The sequence below is a fragment of the Aquarana catesbeiana genome, linkage group LG03, assembly GCF_042186555.1.
Source record: "Aquarana catesbeiana isolate 2022-GZ linkage group LG03, ASM4218655v1, whole genome shotgun sequence".
NCBI lineage: Eukaryota > Metazoa > Chordata > Amphibia > Anura > Ranidae > Aquarana > Aquarana catesbeiana.
This window is the reverse complement of record NC_133326.1, coordinates 486,476,814-486,499,173: the sequence shown is the minus strand read 5'-3', so window position 1 is coordinate 486,499,173 and position 22,360 is coordinate 486,476,814. Positions and strand designations below refer to the sequence as shown.

At 43.6% G+C, this 22,360-nt stretch overlaps 1 long non-coding RNA gene across 1 annotated transcript in view; it reads left to right on the top strand.

The window, feature by feature from the left end:
* The first annotated feature begins 18,125 nt into the window (after positions 1–18,125).
* Positions 18,126–22,360, top strand: part of LOC141134597 (uncharacterized) — a 159,818-nt gene continuing 155,583 nt past the window's right edge. Inside the window, exon 1 of the long non-coding RNA XR_012243228.1 lies at positions 18,126–18,206. This is a non-coding gene — a long non-coding RNA (uncharacterized lncRNA). The remainder of the gene's footprint in view (positions 18,207–22,360) is intronic.

The following is a 22,360-nucleotide window of genomic DNA, read 5'->3' as shown; positions in this document are numbered from 1 at the left end:
CACGAGCAGACTTTTCGACCGGACTGGTCCGACGGTCTATCCGACGGACTTTCGTCGGACTTCCGACGGACTTTCCCCAACGAACGGACTTGCCTACACACGATCACACCAAAGTCTGACAGATTCGTACATGATGACGTACGACCGGACTAAAATAAGGAAGTTGATAGCCAGTAGCCAATAGCTGCCCTAGCGTCGGTTTTCGTCCATCAGACTATCATACAGACGAGCGGACTTTTCGACTGGACTCGAGTCCATCGGAAAGATTTGAAACATGTTCCAAATCTAAAGTCCGTCAGATTTTCGACCAAAAAAGTCCGCTGCAGGTCCAATTGAGCCCACACAACGGTTGAATTGTCCGCTGGACTCGGTCCGTCGGACCAGTCCGGTTGAAAGGTCCACTCGTGTGTACCTTCATGTACACTGCTGCTGGTAAACGGTCATTCAGAGGCAGTTGGAATGCTTTTTTCAGTTGCCCCTGAACTCATCCAATGTTATCTTATGTGTACATGTACACAGGTTCATTTAATGTCATTTTTAGGCAGTTGAGTTTAGAGGCTTTTTTTGGAAAGCAAATCGCCAAACGCTTCTAAACGGGTCTAAACATGGCTAAACGCGGTAACTCGCGTTTAGCCGTGTTTCGTTTACAGGCGTTTTTCATTTTTGGCTATTTTGAAAGAAAAAATGTTTTTGTAAACACGGCAAAAAGAGTTGATTCACTAAAGGCAAATCAGCTGTGCACTATGCGAGTGCAGTTGCACTCATTTTCCCCAGAGCTTGGTAAATCCGGTCAAGCTTGGCTGATTTCGTCCGGCTGGTACAACATACCTCCGACATTGGGCGCACATGTCGCATGACATGTGTAAATCAATGGATCCCTATGAGAGCCATCTTAACTGGTTCGACACAAGTCAGTCCGATTTTGAAAAAGGTTCCTGCACTACTTTGGTCCGACTTCAGCCCTATTGAATATCATTGAAGTCGGATCCTTGTCCTAACCATCCGACTTGTGAAATCTGACATGGTGATTACTGCAGCAGTAAAAGGAATTCATGTCACTCTGGGATTGTTTTGATTGGTCAAAGGTCAAGTGGTACTATCTCAAAGTTGGAGCAAAATCTTATCTTGTTCATGCAAGTCAGATGGAAGCAGGACCAATGTAGGACAGATGTAGCAGGGCAAAGTAGGATGACAGTCATACAACAGTCATGTGGTACCAGTGTGAACCCAGCCTTCCAGCTGATTTCCAGCATCCAGTCATGGGCAAGCAAAAAAAATGTATTTTTTGATTGGGTATTCCTTACAAAATGAACCTTCACCCGCATTCTTTAAGCTCTGGGGAAAATGAGCGCAACTGTGCTTGCAAAGTGCACAGTCTGTTTGCCTTTAGTAAATCAACTCCTGTGTGACCATGCACACAGACATTAACAGGCATATTAGATGAGAAGCATTTATAAGCGGGGGAACGCCAAAAGTGCAGTCGGGAGAGAAGCTGAAGAGCAGAAAAAATGTGGAGCGCACTAACCGTGCATAAATGCTAGACATGTCTAGCATTACAGTGTTAATGCATTCCAATGGCCAGCATAAATTTTTGTTCTGGCCAATAGAATGCATTAGCGCTCAAATGCTACACACACCTAAACACGTGTGCAATACGCAGCTCTTTTGCAATTTTTAAACAGCAGTATTTTCCTGCCAGGAGTTCTGGCTTTCAGAGGGGCTTTTATAGATACCCTGTGTTCATGAGGCCTAAGCTCAGGGTTAACCATTAACATTTAAATAATTCCAAAACAGATGAATTGAAAAGCTAAGCTTCAACATTGTAACATATCCACCACTGTCCAAAATCATCAACTGTCTACCTACCAGTACCGGCCCGTCCATTAGGGGTGCATGGGTGCTGCTCCCCCTGTTCTGTCCACCAGATGTCTTGCTGATTATTTGTACCTGTGTTGTTAAATTTCCATGCAAAATGTGAAATTTTCTTAAGACAATCATATGTGGTGTGCAGGCTCCATCTAGTGTTCCTTTTTGGTATTGCTGCAGTTCTGTTTAATTGTTTACTATATGTGTAGTTAAGGAAGTTGTCAGCAAGCAGGGAATTCTGGGTAGAATCTTAATAGAAAGTGAACCAGTCACCATTCTTTTCAACACATTGCAGGAAGCAAGACATGTCTTTCTCAATCTATTGTCATCACCCCTTAGAGGATTTAAAAAGTATGTTTTTATTATCTCATCTTGTACTGTATATCGTTGTTTATGCAATGTATGCTGTATTGTATGCAATATTATACTTATTGAGGTCTATTTCTGTTATTTTGTATATTCACTTGGCTTGTTCTAATAAAACTGAGATTAAAGAAATATGGTATCTACAATCACTGGGATAAGAAGGTTTAGCTAGCAGTCCCAGAGACAGAACAGTGACATTTTTAAGCTGACCTCTGAAGGGAAGATAAGCCGACTTCGGAAGTCTGTATAGCCCGGGGCTACGCAGTATCAATACAGTCAGAAGCCTTAAAGATACAGGCCTGCGACAGGTGAAGCAAGCAGCCACGCTACATAGAGACGCACTCTGTCAAGCAGCAACGACACTAGAACAGTCTCTATACAGCAAGACAGCTTCTTCCTCGCAGCCATGTCTCACAGTGGAACATCTTCTTACAAAATACGTTCACGAGCAAGCTCATCTAAGTCATCTGTCGCAAATGCAGCAGCTATCGCCCGTTTGAAAGCCAAAGCAGTGAAAGCCAGGACCGCATTCGCAAACCAAGAGTTGCAGATGAAAAAAGAAAAGGCCCACCTTGATGCAGAAAAGGTGAGACAGGAACAAGAAAGAGCTCAGCAGGAGGCATCTCTGAAACTGCAGCAAGCTATTTTAGGAGCTAACATGGAGAAGCTGGTAGTGGAACGAGATACTGCCGCCGCCATTGCAGAAGCATTAGAAGCAGCCGTCTATGATGAGCCAAGAGTAGGCAGCAGCATACCGGGTCTAGAGGAGGACCAACAAGATTCTTCGCAACGCACGTCAGATTATGTCTACCAGCACTGTGACCCAAGCAGCATCCCACAGCAAGAAAATTCTGACAGAGATCCAGACTACCCAGTCCCAACCAAACCTTCTACTCCACGAGGTACCCAGCCTTCATACAAACAGCAAACACCTGTCTTCACTCCAAGAAGGTATGCAACAAACAGGTACGAACTGCCAACCTTATGGAAGTTTGAACCCAGCGCGCCAAAAGAAGAGACTTTTACCAGGTATGCCTTTTTACCGCACCACAATACACCAGCAGCTTATCCCAATGCCAATCAGGCTACTGTAGACTATGCCAAATTCCTGGCCAAAAGAGAGTTAGCTACCCAAGGACTTGTCAAATTTAGTGATCGTCCTCAACACTACAGGGCGTGGCAATCCGCTTTCCAGAGTGTCATTCAAAGTCTAGATCTATCCTGCAGGGAACAGATAGAACTCCTCGTAAAGTGGCTTGGCAATGATTCTGCTGAACATGCCAAAAGGATCAGAGACATTAATATAAACCACCCTGAGATAGGCCTTACAAACATCTGGAACTGACTGGATAGATGTTATGGCTCACCAGAGGCTATAGAGAGTACACTGTTTAAAAGAATAGAAGACTTCCCAAAAATACATAGCAGGGGTTACCAAAGACTCAGATAATTCAGTGACCTGTGTATGGAGTTACAAGTTGCTAAAGCAGAAGGAGACTTACCTGGCTTTTCTTATCTTGATTCTGCTAGAGGTATAAACTCCTTAGCAAAAAAACTTCCTTATGAGTTACATGAAAGATGGATTACTCATGGCTGTAACTACAAACGAAAACACAATGTGCCTTTTCCACCCTTTAGTGAGTTTGTGGATTTTGTAGACAGACAAGCAGGAATTAATTGATGACCCCAGCTTCATTTTTCCAGTGTCTTATACCATTTCTTCTGACCCTAAACAACTCAGAGCTCCAGTAGCAGTGCACAAAACTAACATTTCTTCCCACAGATTTGCAGAGTCTCAGCCAGAGGATCAAGACAGCGACCCTACTAAGTTCTGCCCTCTACATAAGATGCCACATCCTCTTCTGGAATGCAGAGCCTTCAGGACAAAGACCATCCAAGATCACAAAGCTTTCCTCAAAGAGAATAACATCTGTTACAAGTGCTGCTCTTCGTCCACACATTTCGCCAAGGACTGTAAGGTCAGTGTCAAATGTACAGATTGTGACAGCACAGAGCACAACACAGCTCTACACCCAAGGCCTACTCCAAGAACTTTCCCACCTGTACATAGGGACAAGGAGCAAGACGGGAAGACCAAAGACTCTAGCACAGACACCATAGCAATCACTTCACAGTGTACTGAAGTCTGCAAAGGAAGTACAGGTAGCAGGTCCTGCTCTAAAATCTGTCTCGTGAGAGTTTACCCAAAAGGACGCAGGGACAAAGCAGTCAAGCTCTATGTCATCTTGGATAATCAGAGTAACAAGTCACTAGCTAGATCTATGTTTTTTGACATTCTAGATAAAAAGTGCATTTTAAAGACATCTACAGGCATACCCCACTTTTAAGTACACAATGGTGTTTATTTACTAAAGCTGGAAAGTGCAAAATCAGGCTCACTTCTGCATAGAAACCAATGAGCTTCTAACCTCAGCTTGTTCAATTAAGCTTTGGTAATAAAACCTGGAAACTCATTGGTTTCTATGCATAAGTGAGCCTGATTTTGCACTTTTCAGCTTTAGTAAATAAACCCCATTGTGTACTTAAATGTGGGGTATGCCTGTATATGGATAAGACCAAAATGAGGGACAAATGAGGGGGAATGAGGGACAGAGCTCTTAAACAGGGACAGTTTGGGAGCTATGACACAATGTACCCTCCTTGATTTCATTCCTCTGACAAACCACAAACATGGTTAGACTATCTGCGTCAGTTATAATTGTATCCCCCCTGATAAACTGAAACCATCCACTACCTCTGTATCTCCCTTTCTGCTTTCTCAGCTGACATACAGTACGTTGTGGAGCATGTTTCATTGCTTGCCTTGGGCAAGTTTAGAATATGACTGTGTAAAGTCTATGGGAAACTTTACAGAAAGGCTATCTAAACCAAAACTGACCTATCTTTGTGCCCGGGCCCTCTCGAGATCTGCACTGCTGTGCTTTATCATTTACTCAAGGTAGTGTCCAGCAGAATGGAAATGCTGAGTACTAGGCTTCAGGGACACAAGTCACTGTAATTTAAAAGTGAATGCATACTTACCAACTGCCCCGGATTTCCCGGGACATTCCCAGGATTTGGACTCTTTTCCCGAGTTTATTGTTTCCCGGGAAATGTCCCGAGAAATCAGTTTTTTTACGAATTTTCGCCGCCGCCGCTAGAGGTCGGTGGCCGGCGGAGACATTGTCGCCATTTTTAAGGAGACCAGGAATGGCTGGGTGGCTGGACGAAGCTCCTGCGTCGCCACCCACCCTGCACCCCACTCCACCTTGCCCCGCCTACCCCCGGCTCCGCTGGGGACATCTGATGTAAGGTGGCTCCGCTGGGGACATCTGATGTAAGGGGGGCACCGCTGGGGACACCTGATGTTGGGGGGGCACCGCTGGGGACACTTGATGTTAGGGGGGGCACCGCTGGGGACATCTGATGTAAGGGGGGGCTCCGCTGGGGACATCTGATGTAAGGGGGGCTCCGCTCGGGACACCTGATGTAAGGGGGGGCTCCACTGGTGACACCTGATGTAAGGGGGGGCTCCGCTGGTGACACCTGATGTAAGGGGGGCACCGCTGGGGACATCTGATGTAAGGGGGGCTCCCCTGGTGACACCTGATGTAAGAAGGGCTCCACTGCTGACACCTGATGTAAGGGGGGCTCCGCTGGTGACACCTGATGTAAGGGGGGCTCCGCTGGGGACATCTGATGTAAGGGGGGGCTCCGCTGGGGACATCTGATGTAAGGTGGCTCCGCTGGGGACATCTGATGTAAGGGGGGCTCCGCTGGTGACACCTGATGTAAGGGGGGCTCCGCTGGAGACATCTAATGTAAGGGGGGCTCCGCTGGTGACACCTGATGTAAGGGGGGGCTCCGCTGGGGACATCTGATGTAAGGGGGGCTCCGCTAGGGACATCTGATGTAAGGGGGGCTCCGCTGGGGACACCTGATGTAAGGGGGGCTCCGCTGGGGACATCTGATGTAAGGGGGGGCTCCGCTGGGGACATCTGATGTAAGGGGGGGCTCCACTGGGGACATCTGATGCAAGGACGGACTCTGCTGGGACACGTGATGCAAGGACGGACTCTGCTGGGGGCACCTGATGCAAGGACGGACGGCTGGTGGCAGGTGACACGCTCAGGGATCCCACTGATTCGGCATTATGGTGAGTTGAATGATTTCATTTTATATTACAATGTAATAATAGAAATAATGCACTTCAATCATCCAGACACCATAACAACCGTGGTGCTGGGCTGATTGAAGCGCTAACACCAGGTGTTTGGAGTATCTTTATCTGCTGGTTGTTAAACTTTCTAGAATACACATATTTCCATTGTTGTGTAGGATCTGGGCCTGCTGTCCCTCCATCCCTCTCCCCCCCTTTCCCTCTCCATCCCTCATTCATCTCAGACTCTAACCACACCCCCTCTGAGTCACGCCCACTTAAGACAAGCCCACTATTTTGTGTAAACGACGCCTGTTTATGCCACACCTACAAACGCATGCCCCGCCCCCTAATTATAAGGCTCCGCCTGCAGCCAAAAAAGTGTCCCCAAAAATTTTTTTTCAATGTTGGCAACTATGTGAATGCATGTACACAGGCAGATGCATTCTCCAAGTGGGTGCTGTATTGGGTAACAATGCGATGCAGTACAGCACAACAAAGGCAAAACAATACCAGAAGCACTGTGCCTATGCAGCTCTACAATGCTGCTTGCTGTCTTACATACTGCTGCCCTACACTACTAGCTGCTGCTCTACTGCTTACAGTCTTTTGGTACAAGTCACTGCTCCACAGTATTGTTTGCAGAGGTACCTGCTGTCCTAACCTACTACCGGTAGCTTTTTACATCTGCTTACTGCTCTACACTCCAGTCTGCCATGGTACACTACTACCTGCAATCATGCACTACTGTCTGTGTTGCCCTCCAATACTACCCCACACCGAAACCTGGAGCCTTCAATTACTGCCTACTGCTCTACACTGTTGCAGGCCTATACTGTTGCCTGAAGTCCTGCATGACTATCTCTACACTGCTAGCTGCTATAAGGCCTGGTTCACACCTATTTTTTTTTTTTGGTGCTTTCACACCTATGCAGTTTGCTTTTGATCCGTTTCTGCAGTGGTTTTTGCTGTGTGTTTTGCATTTTTGCACACGTGATTATACCACGATTTTGCAGCGATTTGCATTTTTTATGCTTTTTTTTGTGCCAATTTGTTGTTGGGCAGTTTCTGGGAAAAATTGCTGTAAAATCATGGAGAAAACACACATTACATGCTTTTCTGCGGCTTTTCCATTGAAGTTTATTGAGCCAAAAAAGCAAAAAAAGTACAGTTTTGCATTTACAAAAGTCCATGACCCTTCCCAAAAACAAAGCGGCTGAAAAAAGCATAGATGTGAACGTGTCCCATAGGAAAATGAACTGTAGCGCGTTTCTGCAAAAAGAACCAAAAATGCATAAGTGTGAACCAGGCCTAAGGCTAGGTTCACACCTGTGCGGGTGATGCCACTGCGGGACCCGCAAAAATTCCACCCACACAGTGAAACGTGGGACCCGTGGGCAGGTGCCATTCTAATTCTAATGGCACGCCTTCCACACTGGAAATCACACCCACACTGGGAACCACGAGTACAGTGTACTCGTAGATCCCATGCGGGTTGCGATTTCCAAAGTAGTGCAGGGACTTCTTTCCTGCGTGTCACAGGGCATAGCAGCCCATTGACATGAATAGGCTCTTGTGTCTAGCACAGCCGCACATGTATGAACCTAGGGTAAGGCCTGGTTCATACCTATGCAGTTTGCTTTTGATCTGTTTCTGCAGTGCTTTTTTGGTGCATTTTGCACATGCGTTTTTGATGCATTTTTCACATGTTTTTTATGCATTTTGTGTTTTGCATTCTTTATGCTTTTTTTTGGGGGGGGGGGGGGGTAATTTGTTTTGGGTGGATTGAAAAATGCAAATTGCAGCAAAATTGTGGTAAAATCACTGCAAAAACACACTACATGCTTTTCTTAAGCTTCTCCATTGAAGTCTATAGAACCAAAAATGCCCCACTTTGCTGTTAGAAAAGTCCCTGACCCTTTCCAAAAACGCAGTGGCTAAAAAAAGCATTGATATGAACATGTCCCATAGGATACCATGTTAAATGGACTGTATTGCGTTTCTGCAGAAAGCTTTAAAAAAACGCATAGGTGTGAACCGAGCCTTAGGTAGGGTTGCCACCTCATCCCTTTAAACCTAATAAAATGCAGATAAGGCACCAAGTGAGTTTAATTACTATCTTAATCAGCCACAGAACCTGAGCAATTAATATGTGTTTGGGTCTCAAACTGTCGGCCAGCTGTTGCAAAACTACAAGTCCCATGAGGCATTGCAAGGCTGACAGTTACAAGCATGACTCCCACAGGCAGAGGCATGATGGGACTTGTAGTTTCACAACAGCTGGAGGGCCACCAGTTTGAGACCCCTGGTTTAAAGAGATGAGGTGGCATACCTCCCAACTCTTTGAGATGGGAATGAGGGACACCTATAAGCAAAAGTATGTAGGCATAGGACACACCCCCTGGCGTGCCCTCTTAAAGGAGATTTATACAAAAAAAAATATTAGTTAAACCAAAAAGTGATCCCCTTAAAGGAGAATTGTACAAAATAAACAAGATTGGTTAAACCCACAAGTGCTTTTTACCACTTCTATTCCTTTATATTGGCTTTTGGAATTTACAAATGCAGCTATTAAGAAATCAGATGAAAGGTTTAGCACTGGAAAACCCTTTTTGATTGATAAAAAGTGCATTTTATATACATCTATATGGATCAGACCAAAATGAGGGACAAATGAGGAGGAAAGAGGGACAGAGGCTCCAAATCAGGCACAGTTCCTCAAAATCAGGGACAGTTGGGAGCTATGGAGGTGGCAACCTTAGCCTTAGGGCTTGTTCACAAAGGCTTTAAAATTGTGAGCAAAATGTACGTCTGAGAATCCAAGGGCTTCTCTGAGTCTGTAAGCAAAAGGGTGTATTGAGCTAAATGGTGCAGTATATACAATCGTTCAGCAAAGTAATTACTTTATGCTTAAGTTTATGCTGCATTGAGGTGCCCCAAACATTGACTGATATGTCTGGCCCCTATCAGACATAGCAAGCCCAGTGATTTCCTCCTCTTGATTTGAGAGCATTAGAAAGGTGGGTACAATGCCATCCAAACTCTGCTCTTAATATGCCTTTGCATTTAAGACCTTGTGAACTTATAGCCTGCAGTGTTTTACTGCTACTACAACGTACCTTCAGAGCTTATTCCATCCCAATACCATAATATACATTTAAATTAAGCTATACAATTATACTGTGTAAGTAAGAAACCTTTATGCAGAAAAGACAAGGCTGTCAAGGCTTACCAATATTCTTGTGTAAAAAGGTTTCTGAAAGTCCTTTGTCAGCTGCTATATATAAGCCAGACTGCTTGTGTCAGCTGCAAAATCAGTATTAGAAAAAAGGGCAAAGTATGGAATGGTTTAAATCTTAAACAAGTGTAATTAAGCATTAGGGAGCCAAAGCCATTATTAATATTTATAAGAATGTTATGGGTAGAAAGAACTATCATTTTTGTACATTGACTATGTAAAATCAATATTAACACAGACAGCATTGCTCTGCCTAGCTGTAAGGAAGCTTTATTTTGCAAAAAGAGACACAGAGGCTTGAGTCTGTGATGGCACTGACAAAAAAGTTAAAAACTTTTGTTATACTATATAGTATACATGTAATAGACTGAGAGCAAGAAAGAAAGAAAAGATGTACTATTAGGCCATCGACCCAGGCAAGTGCAGAGTGTAGCATACATAAGTAGATCTACAGCAGTGTTTCCCAACTCCAGTCTTCAAGGCCCCCCAAGTGGTCATGTTTTCAGGACTTCCATTACTTTGCACAGGTGATTTGATCCGTTTCACTGCCTTGGAAATGACCACAGCCGTTTCATCTGAGGGAAATCCTGAAAACATGACCTGTTGGGGCGCCTTGAGGACTGGAGTTGAGAAGCACTGATCCACAGTGGCCCCTGTAACTTTGGCCCTGGCATGGAAAGCCGCCGTCATGCCAGGGCCGATTACCCTTAACAATCACCTGCCATACACGCCGGGTGCCAGGACCATAAGGCACTTATAAATATGAGTGGAATTATTTTAATTTGTGTATTGAATAAAACCGTTTTAATGGCATTAAGCAACAAAGGATTTTCTTTGTCATTTCCATCCATCCTTATGAGGTGTATCTTTGCATGAGACGTCATTTCAACAGGCTCCCATAGGGGTATTCCCACATGCTTAAGAGACCATACTAGCGATAGTTGTTCAACATCCAGGGTGAGTGTACATCTATGTGGGGCACCCAGTCTGAGCACCATTGCACAGGAGATGTCGATTTAAGCACGAGCACTTTGTATCATCACCTAATGGGACGCTATTAGTCTCTTGTGTGTTCTGTATGTTTATATGAATCTGATCAACCCTAAGCACAGCAAACTGTTTTTATATTTGTTCTTTGCTCTTTTGCTTCTTGGCAAGTTTTTTTACGGCAGCTGGTGTTTGATGATCAGTTCTTTCATCCAAAGGCGTTAAGGTTTATATATTTTTTCTGCTTGGAGTGTACAGCTGGTTTAGCTGTGAAAGAGCTCAGGGGATCCAGCAGGCGGCTGGGATCTGAAGGTCTGGTGAGAAGACCGGAGCTACAGCGTGAGGCTGTGAGATGGAAGCCAGGTCCTACACAACAGGGATACCAAGTCTGGTATGTATACAGATCTGTGTTGAAGTCAACCTACAAGTTCATTTGCCATAGGAGACAGCAGTTCTACAAATACAGTGCTGCAACCAGCTTAAAGGCCTATTAGCTGTCTGACTATTTTGTCTGGGAATATGCCAATTGCTATTGTATCTGCCTAAGGGTATTCAGGCCCCCTCTCTCCCCCAGTTCTTGGTAAGCGACAAAAAAATCTCTTTTGTTTGCATTTGTTTGCATTCAAAAAGTGACAGGCACCCAATCCTTCCATCTTGCATTATACCCACTATGCCTAGTAACCCACTCTACAAAGGATGTCAGCTTTCCCTGACTCTGGAGGTCACCATTAGGCCTCTAGGGGTCGGGGCCATGGCTACACTAGCTTCTAATTCTTACTTTCCCTGTGCTCCATTGCCACTATGGAACCAAATAGAAAAGCCCTGTGTAAGCTTCAAGTCAATCTGGTTGGAACTTAAGCTAGGCTAAGGACTCTCTTCCTGCCCTCATAAGAGAAAGCTGGGGTCTGCCCACCAGGGATGAGTACAGCCGTGTTCAGATCTTAGTCCAAACCCACCTGAGCTATCCTGACAGGAAGCTGTCACTGTACAGAGCGAATGGTAAGTGGCCGGGGCATTCTCCACCCTACAGGCACACGTATACAAGGGGTGTGTATACATGCCTTGGCCACTTATTATTGACTCTGTACAGTGACAGCTTTCTGGTGGGATAGCTCAGGTGGGTTCAAACTAGTATCTGAACACACCTGAGCTTATCCCTGATGCACCCCTGAATGCTCAAGTACCTAGCACTGCATTATAGGAGGAAGGAGAGCGGGTCACGTGGTGACCATACCTGGATGTACCAAGTAGGTCCTTTCCTTCCATTTGGCGACACTAAACCACAGGGGGCATATAAGTGAATATGTTACTTTATCCTGCATGGTTAAAACACAGGTTCACTAAAGCAGTCCATAGATGATTCAATTTTTATTCCTTCCATTATGAAAAACAAGAAAATTGCTTGATTCCCCTATCAACACAATCAGTGTTGATGGAGGAATGCCTCCTGCAATGCTATTGTGTTTTGCTGGCAGGGGGATGCAGGGAACCTTCCTGGTCTGCAGAACACAATGATTATGGCTAGCAGTTATAGCCACCGGCAGTAATTGCATGTAAAAAATTCAACAGGCTAGTTGTACCCAATCAGCCTGTCCATAGATGGATTGAATCTCGGCCAGTCCCCCCTGAACTGGCTGAGATTCGATCCATCCATGGCCAGCCTAAAGTGTAACTCCACTTTTGTTGAGAAAAAAACATTCCCCTCTGGGTGATCTATGTATATTGCAAGGATTTTAACAAACTTTGTTGCAGATTCCTACCTTTTGTTATTCTGAATAAATCATGGTTTGTTCCTCTGTGCCCCTGTGCTGAGTGAGTCTAATGGGAGTGGTTTCATATTTATCAACCAGCTGTGCACCTGCAGGCCTCTAGTGAGGAAAATTGCAAGGTCAGCATCCCTTTACCCGTGATTTCCTATTAAGAGTATCTCAGCAAAAATGTTTTTTGCAGGGGATGCTGAAAATCTAACTTGTATCTTAGTGCAAACTTCTGGGAAAATCGGAGAGCCAATCACACAAGCAGGAAATGATGTTTCTCACTCTTGTGTGCAGAACACCTCCAGGTAGCCATATTGCATTGCGTTTTCAGAAAACTACAGAGCTGCAGATTAAAAAGGAAAGGTAATTTTTAATAACATTCAATTACAATATGACTTGTGTTGCAATTGTATACGCTACATTATTTTTTCTTTATTTGCTATTTTTTTCCCCCACGAAAGTGGAGTTACCCTTTAAGCAAGAGGCAAACGGCTACATGTACAGTTCAAATACATATGTTGTATACAAATTGATGTATCTGCCAAAGGATTATAAATTCAGGCCTACAAGTCTTGTGGTTATAAAACCCTTGTTTGTTTTCCTTGACATACTGCATAGCTAGGTAGTGCTACACATCTCAGCTGAGCTTTGCAGCTTTCCACTTCACATTTCCATCTCTGCTGGCTGGACAGTCTGAATCATTACCTCTGTCCAATAAATCGGAAGAAGTGTCCTGCTACAGACCAGACAAAGAAGCTCTGAAGTCAGGCCAAAAGTTAAAACCAGCCTGGCCTAGTAAAATTAAGAGGTTTGCCAATAAATATCTTAAGGTATACAGTTGTAGGGTCTCAGCAAAAAAAAAAAGCCTGAGAATGGAAGCACCACCACAGTAAACAACCCTTATAAAAGATTCCCAAAAGAATGAGAAAATGGGCCAAAGGGAACCAATAATCCCTTCCTCTCAACAAGGTACGGCATGCCTTCTTAAAATAAATGTATGTACATGTCACCACTTTCAACATCAATCCAAACGGCAAGGTTTTTATTCCTCAATTAAGAACAGTGGGATAAGCCATGGAAATGGTTTTTGTATGCCCTTACAGCTAGTTACATCCAGATCCATTGGTACAGTGCATCTGGAAAGTAATCACAGTGCTTCACTTTTTTCCACATTTTGTTATGTTATAGTTTTATTACAAAATGGATTAAATTCATTATTTTCCTCAAAATTCTACAAACAATACCCCACAATGACAATGTGAAAGAAGTTTGAAATCTTTGCAAATGTATTAAAAGAAAATAAAAAAACATGGACATAATTATTCATAGCCTTTGCTCAATACTTTGTTGCACCTTTGGCACCAATTACAGCCTCAAGCCTTTTTGAGTATGATACTACAAGCTTGGCACACCTATTTTTGGGCAGTTTCTCCCATTCTTCTTTGCAGGACCTATCAACCTCCATCAGGTTGGATGGGGAGCGTCGGTGCACAGCCATTTTCAAATCTCTAAAGAGATGTTTGTAGCAAGGTCCCAGGCCTCCTTTGATCTAATGAGAACCTCCAGGGCCAGGGACATCTGACATTCTTCTGTATGTAGTGGGTTGTTAGGCATGGTGGGTGCAGAGTAGCTAAAGTTATTGGGCATCAGACAGTTCTTGAATGCAAAAGAAAATTTTAACAAACTTTTTTGGAGGGAGAGAGGGTTAAGGCCAGGACACCCTTAGGTAGTTGCAAGATTAATTGGCAGACTCCGAGACTTCAATAGGCCATGCAGGGAAAAGCATCCAGCAAGATGCCACATCTGCATGTGTAGGAATGCTGTCTCCTATGGCAACGGTCTTTAACAGCTCCTAAAACAAAGCTTAACAGTTCCTTCACCTTCACTACAATCACTCCTTGTAGTTCTTCAGCACACTGAGCTCCCAGTCTCTCACTAGACCCGCTGATTCACTGCCACTGAATCCCTTGAGCTCCTTCAATCTTCACGGTGGTATCTTCCTCAAGCGTCACCCCCGCCTCTCTGCTGGGTCCCTAGCTTGGCACTCTACATACCTCTCAAGCTTCATCCCCCGCTGGCCTGCTCGGTCCCTGGCTAGACACACAAGGCTGCTCTGCAAGCGTCACCTCTGCTGGCTGGGTCCCTGGCTTTGATTCTCACTGAAGTTTCCCGATTCTTTTACCGTCTCCGGTTGGTGAGAATACTGCTCCAGTACTTGCTTCAGTTACTCACTGTGGTCCCTGGTAATAAGGTGCATAGTCCCTTACTGGTGACAGATTCTCCTCTACCTCCGACCATGACAGGTTCTCCGGCCGACAGAACCGTCACTTCTGGTTGGACTGCAAGCCACAGCCCCTGCCCTGCGCTGCTCTCTTGCTTCTGGATAGGCCCTCAGACAGCCTAGCAGCCCAGGCAATACAACACACATCCACCCAGACTGCCGTCCAGGTGGCACAGAACACAGATCACCTGACTCCACCCAAATATATAGGCTTTCCCAGCAGGCCAAGGGATTCAAGAAAACCCCTGCCCATTGGCTGAGATACCATATATACCCATAACCTGACCTTGCGTTGCCCTTCTCGTATCTACATACCACCAAGTACCTGGCAACCTAGTGGTAGAAGAGAAAAGTGCAACAAGGCCAAACTTAGGGAGAAATAAATAGATCTTTACCAATCAACCAGGATAACTACTCCTGGCAACTAAATTTGTGAGGAGCAACCCTGCCAAAACTCCAGGGTGCTACATGTTCAATCGGATTCAATTCTAGGCTCTGTCTGGGCCACTTAAGGACTTTCACAGAGTTGTCCCGTAGTCACTCCTTTGTTATCTTGACTGTATTCTTAGGGTCGTCGTCCTGTTGGAAGATAAACCTTCACCCCAGTCTGAGGTCCAGAGCACTCTGGAGCAAGTTTTCATCAAGAAAAACCTGCTTGATTCATCATTGCGGCATTCATCTTTCCCTCGATCCTGACTAGTCTCCCAGTTCCTGCCACTGAAAAACATGACCCTTGCCATTCAGGCCAAAGAGTTCAATCTTTGTTTCATCAGACCAGAGAATTTTGTTTCTCATGGTCTGAGAGTCCTTCAGGTGCCTTTTGGCAAACTCCAGGTGGGCTTTCATGAGCCTTTTACTGAGGAGTGGCTTCCGTCTGGCCACTCTACCATAAATGTCTGATTGGTGGAGTGCTGCAGAGATGGTTGTTCTTCTGGAAGGTTCTCCCCTTCCACAGAGAAATGCTGCAGTTCTGTCAGAGTGACCATCGGGTTCTTGGTCACCTCCCTGACTAAGGCCCTTCTCTCCCGATCACTCAGTCTGGCCAGGTGGCTCGCTCTAGGAAGAGTCCTGGTGGTGCCAAACTTCTTCCATTTACGGATGATGGAAGCCACTGTGCTAATTAGGTTGTTCAATGCTGCAGAAATGATTCTGTACCCTTCCCCAGATCTGTGCCTTGATACAATCCTGTCTCGGAGGTCTACAGACAATTCCTTGGACTTCATGGCTTGGTTTGTGCTCTGACATGCACTGTTAACTGTGGGACCCTATATAGAAAGGTGTGTGCCTTTCCAAATTATGTCCAATCAACTGAATTTACCACAGATGGACTTCAATCAAGTTGTAGAAATACCTCAAGGATAATCAATGGAAACAGGATGCACTTGAGCTCAATTTTGAGTGTCATGGCAAAGGCTGTGAATACTTATGTACATGTGATTTATTTTTCCTTTTTATATTTTTATTAAATTTGCAAAGATTTCAAGCAAACTTCTTTCACATTGTCATTATGGGATATTGTTTATAGAAATTTGAGGAAAATAATGTATTTATTCAATTTTGGAATACGGTTGTAACATAATAAAATGTAGAAAAAAATGAAGAGCTGTAAATACTTTCTGAACACACAGGTATAAACAGGTCCTTATGATTATTTGTTGTGTTTAGCCTCACTATGAACTGATTAGCTCTCCTAGCCAAATTCTCATCTAAGCCCAACTTTACAAGGTTACGAGTTACATTCCATGCTCTAACAAGGACCAAAATGTCAGAAACAACTGTAGGCAAGTGGAAATAACAAGCTTTGTATATTGAGGTTGTGTCTGTGCTATACACCATTGGTTCTACATGCATGGTTGTCCCAACACATTATGAAATGATTCGAATGGATCAACCCACTGTCCTAAAATAAGCAAGAAACCCCTTTTTTTTGGCTTTGAGTTGGAAGTAATAACATGTAAATGCCTTTAATACAGAAAGCATGTAATTAAGAAATATATAGTCTGCAATTGCCCTCTTTGTATGAAATTACTAGCTGCCATGTTGATCCAGTGTCTTAGAAATATTTGGAGGCAGGGAACGCTAGGTGACTAGCATTAAAAAAAAGTAAACAATTTCAGCCACAATATTTTTCTTTTAAAACCCAACTTCAGGTGATTTCTTTTCCCCAGGCAGTGGTTAAAAAAAAAAGCTCTGACTTGCCTTCAGATTAGTGCTGTCTCTCCAGTACCTCTTTTTTTGCCACAAGATGTCCTCAGTTTTCCGGGTTGAATGACCCCAGTGTCACTTAATATGGAAGACTGAGGAAAGAATGAGAGTGCAGGGAGTCATGGCTCCACCCTCTGAGCATTGCACCCTGCACTTACAGTGTAATAATGCGGGGAGTGGGGATGACATGATGACATCATCACATCTCTCTACATCAATACACCTGTGAGTTGACCAGGGAAAAAAAAAAGAGAGCCTAGGAAATCACATGACCAGTCAAAAGACACCTAGAAAAAAAAGTTAAGAAAAAAGCATAATATACTGCAGGCTGGAGACTTAATGGGTAAGCCCAAAGCCTAGAATTGGGCATTATAAAACCATAATGTACCTTAACAAAGAGGAAACGCACTTTAATAATGTTATAACATCTCGTATTTCAGTAGTGCACTATTTTTGCATTTTGTTCCTCTTTAATCACAAGGGAACATCATAAGCAAGCACTTACTACAGAATAAAAATAAGATTAATGTCTGTAACATATTTATTGAAGGCAGCTGCATATTTTCACATATAAAATATTAATTTCAGACGAATGAGAAAGCTTGGGTCCTATAAAAACTTTGGTCAGGCCGATATAAGAAAGAAAAAAAATTAGCTGCAGAATACAAAGTTGTTGAAAGGGTAGGAATTAACCGGAATTGTTTACACTGGAGGAATAAGGTTTATAACATTTGTTTTTATAGCTCAAAAGTATATAAAACTGAGAGCAAAATATGAATAAATGATGGCTTGTTAGAGATGAAGTGAAATCAAACACAAAAGCTGTCAATGAGCCGCACGATTCAGCAACAAATGTTCCTTTTATTTTTTGCGACTGCAATAAGATTAAAAAATTTATTTCATGATGCAACTGCAATTCAGTATGGAAATGTAATATGAAAATGGATTTTACATGAGGGATGTTATTGAAATCTATATGTCAAGCTGAGGTTACGCAGCAATACGTATATTAAGCTAAGTTATAGTGAAGTGTGTTATTGCTGTAGTCCAGAGTTTTGGTAATTGTTTAGATACAAGGTCGTATATTCAGTAGTATTTGAGGAGTGGTATTTGATTTCAGTGGTATTAAAAATTCAAAATAAAAAGAACAAGGGCGAGGGAAATAAATATCCGTTTGCAAACAGATTAAGAAAGAACAACGGTCAGGATAAACAGTCACTAATAAACTGATATCAGAACAGTAGATTCTGGTGCCAACATCCTGGCACTGGTATATTTCATCACAGAGGGCTTAGTCTTCGGTGCAAAGGATTTCAGCACAGGAAAGATGTGTATGCTAACAAGGAGGTAAGTTGTATAAGCAAGGGTGGTTGGGGATACAAGAAGGCTTAGTGTTAAGGTTAAGTTACAGGGAAGGTTAATATGAGGGATATTGTTAGTATTAGGTATGCAGAGGGATAGCGTTAGGGTTAGTTGTAGGGAGGGCTAGTAAGATAGTATTTTAAGTTAGTTTTGGAGAGAGGGTTGGTATGATGAGAAGTGTCACGTACCAGGTCGAGGCCGAGCTGATGAGAGGGCTTCCCCTTACACCTCCTGTCCTGTTTCTCCTGGAGGTGATGACAGGATATAACAGGGCACGGAGTGGCATGGGTGCCTTGAAGGAAATGCTGGCCGGAAAAACCTTTAGGCAGGTACCAAGCAACAGGCGGACTGATGAGCTAGCTGATACACAGACACAGCAGCAGGTGCAGAATCACAGACAGCAAGTAGGCTGGCCAGCAGGCCAATGTATGATATTCTGGCAGATGCGGAGACGCTGTAGCAGGAACAGCAGGCGGAAAATGGGTTTGAAAGCAGGAGAATGCAGGATCTCGGGTGGTCAGACAGGCAAGAGTCGGCATCAGTCAGGCAGCAGAGGTGTAGAATCAGGAACCCAAGCAGAGTCAGGACCAAGCTGGGGTCGATTTTTGGACAAGCAGAGAAGGTACAAAAATAGCAGGCAGAAGGCAGGGTCAGGTCACAAGCCAGAATCAGCAAGAGGATTTCAGGAACAAGTAGGATCAAGACAAGCCAGGAAGTACAGGATCAGGTCACAAACGGTAGAAGCTGATGACCACTCAGCAATCCTCTGGTCTCTGGAGCCAGTTTAAATAGGAAAGTGAGTGCCAAGTATTCACGCATGCTAACATGCATGCGCACGTGCACAGATATACGCCTGTGAGTTAGGGCACGTCTTGTTGTCATTCAAGAATTATTATGTGCATGCACGTTAAAAAGTGGACTTTACTTCCACTTTCACTCTTCAAGATGTTCCCTATAACATAACAAATATTCACTTTTTTTAGATCTTGTTACAATATTATTAGTGGCAGCAGGTTCTTCAAACTTCTGATATCTACACTGGTTTCCGAAATTCTTCTGCGTTTGAACCTGTGTAATCCAAATCATTCCAGCAGACTTGCTCATCCCTTAAATATTGCCTTTTCAGTGAGTCAATAGCACAAACGTCCACATAAAGAACTGGCACAAGCATTACCTGTTGCCAATCAACTAACTACCAGAGCAACATTACAAAGCTACTTAAAAGCCACATAACAAAGGAGTTTAATTATCACATAAAAAGGGACGCCACACCTATAAAAACACAGTGGTTGATCTGTTAAATCTACATAGACATGTGTCCTAACTGAAACACATCAGTTCGGTCACACCTAGTCAAACAAGCACACAGAGCGTATTGTGCAAAAACCCACAAAGCACATTCCCAGGCTCATACACATTCGCGATATAGCCTGGTGTCAGAGCAGTGCTAATGGTTTATCAAGTGACTGAGACATTTCATGTGTCCGAGGATCTCAGGATTCTGTCTGTGATTACAGTGTGTGGATTAGCACAGAACTGCAAGTTTAAAGCACATGACATAGTTATTTATATTGAGTATGTTACATAGATACCTTGGAGAAAAGCATCCATCCATTATTTTCAGCCTTTCACAAACGCCAGTATTCTTGGTCCAGTAGAAGAAATGGCACCATGGACAGCTGTAGCAAAAAAATGCTCCTTAATCCAACAAAGGCAGTCAAATCAATTTCTGGATCAATATTTTCATGCTTTAGCAGTTATAACTGTCAACATTGGCTGTGAAAAAAACTTGCGGTCATACTAGCCCTGGTCTTAGCTGTGGCGGGCATCAGGGCCATTCACCTGACCTGGCTACAGCGAGGAGCCCAAGAAACACCCAACATTATCAGTAACATGATCATAAAGGGATAACCTTGTTTGGGCCTGTATTATAAATATGTGCTGCAGGTAAACAGAAAGATTTGATACAATTATTGGCTTTCCATATCAAAATTTAAATTTTATTGCAGTGCCATAAAACAGAGGTCCCTGCACATTTTGTTTTGCAGCAATGCACTTTAAAGAAAACCCATGCTTTGGTCATAGCAACAGGTTTGTTTTAATGTCCCCATACCCAGCTCTATATACACACCTTTCTACTCTATTCACAAAATACCTAGTACTTCTAGGTACGGAGGTACATCTGACTTGTTACCTCCTTCTCTCCTTAGCACCAGTGCTTATATCCTCAGCCATGCAAATGCCCTGACTAGACAGAAGTAGGATTCAAAGGGGGACTGAGTAGGTGCTTATTTGTGCACCCACTTTGTTATTGTGGGTGTTCGAAACACAACCCCAGAGTGTTAGGTCTTCACCAGGCGGTGTAGATGTTACACAGCTAACAGTTCAATCCTCAATTCATGGAAAGACCAGCTGTGAGAGCCATAGCTCCCAATTGTCCCTGATTTCGAGGGACTGTCCCTGATTTAGAACTAGGTCCCTCTGTCTGTCTTTACTCCTCATGTGTCCCTCATTTTGGTCTGATCTATATAGTTGTATATAAAATGCACTATTTATCTTTCAAAAAGTGTTTCCCGGTGCTAAACTTTTCATCCAATTTTTAAATTGCTGCATTTGTAAATGTCAAAAGCCCATATAAAGGAATAGTAGGGGTAAAAAAAAAACACTTTTTGGTTTAACTAATATTTTTTTTTGTATAAATCTCCTTTAAGAGGGCACGCCAGGGGGTGTGTCCTATGCCTACATACTTTTGTTAATAGGTGTCCCTCATTCCCATCTCAGAAAGTTGGGAAGTATGTGAGAGCTGACAAGTGGCCAGAGCAGACCCTGGAGTGGTTCAGGTTCAAGGCAAGAGCTCCCCATATTGCTGACACCAAAGACTGAGCAGATGCAGACTTAGTTCAGCATTCCAGGCAGATATGGAAATAGTGCTGAAATCTCACAAAGCCTTTATGAGTAATCCAGATTGGCCCAGACAGAATAATTTCTGACAGAATCTGTTGATAAAGCACAGGCTTAAAGCTTTGGTTCCACTGTAAAGACTGCTAATGAGACCAGGTGTGAAAATATGCAGAGTGTTATGCCCCGTACACACGGTCGGACTTTGTTCAGACATTCCGACAACAAAATCCTAGGATTTTTTCAGACGGATGTTGGCTCAAACTTGATTTGCATACACACGGTCACACAAAGTTGTCGGAAAATCCGATCGTTCTAAACGCGGTGACATAAAAGCCGTACGTCGGAACTATAAACGGGGCAGTGGCCAATAGCTTTCATCTCTTTATTTATTCTGAGCATGCGTGGCACTTTGTCCGTCAGATTTGTGTACACACGATCGGAATTTCCGACAATGGATTTTGTTGTCGGAAAATTTTATATCCTGCTCTCAAACTTTGTGTGTCGGAAAATCCGATGGAAAATGTGTGATGGAGCCTACACACGGTCGGAATTTCCGACAACAAGGTCCTATCACACATTTTCCGTCGGAAAATCCGACCGTGTGTACGGGGCATTACAGTGCAGGAGAATGTTCAAAGGATGGCAATGAAGGACCAGGTTCAGCAACAAGGCAGAGATTGCTAACTGGGAGTTTTTTTGCTAGGCCTCCGGGGGGGTCCAAAATGTCATACAGGTATGACAATAAAATGGATAAACGTTACATTTTTTAATCCCTAACAGGGCCCCTTGACTACTTTGGTTATTTTCTAAAAAGGTGAACCTGGCCTTTGCGCTGAAGGTGCTTGTTTCTCATTACAGCAGGGGAAGGGTTCTGCATTGTCTGTACTGGCAAAATTTGTTTATAGCTACCCAGGAGCATCTTTATGTTAAAGATTTCATTTTTTGTTTTAGGCCAAAAACTTTAAAGGATTGTTATCTTTTATTCCATAAAATGCATCTACTGTGGGATCTACCTGCTGTTCCCACATAGGTTTGCTGATCTTCTGATGACATTGGTAAACCAGGTTGCCATTTTCATCCTTTCCTCCTTGTGAGAATTTAAGAGATTTCCCTGTCTTTTCATTCCCTTTCCCGCTGTATTCTCTATACTGACCATTTTAAGCTGAACAACAAGAACAATGGGAAATAGGAAGCCTGTCATTATTCCCCAATTACGGCTGTATAAACTGAGATGAGGC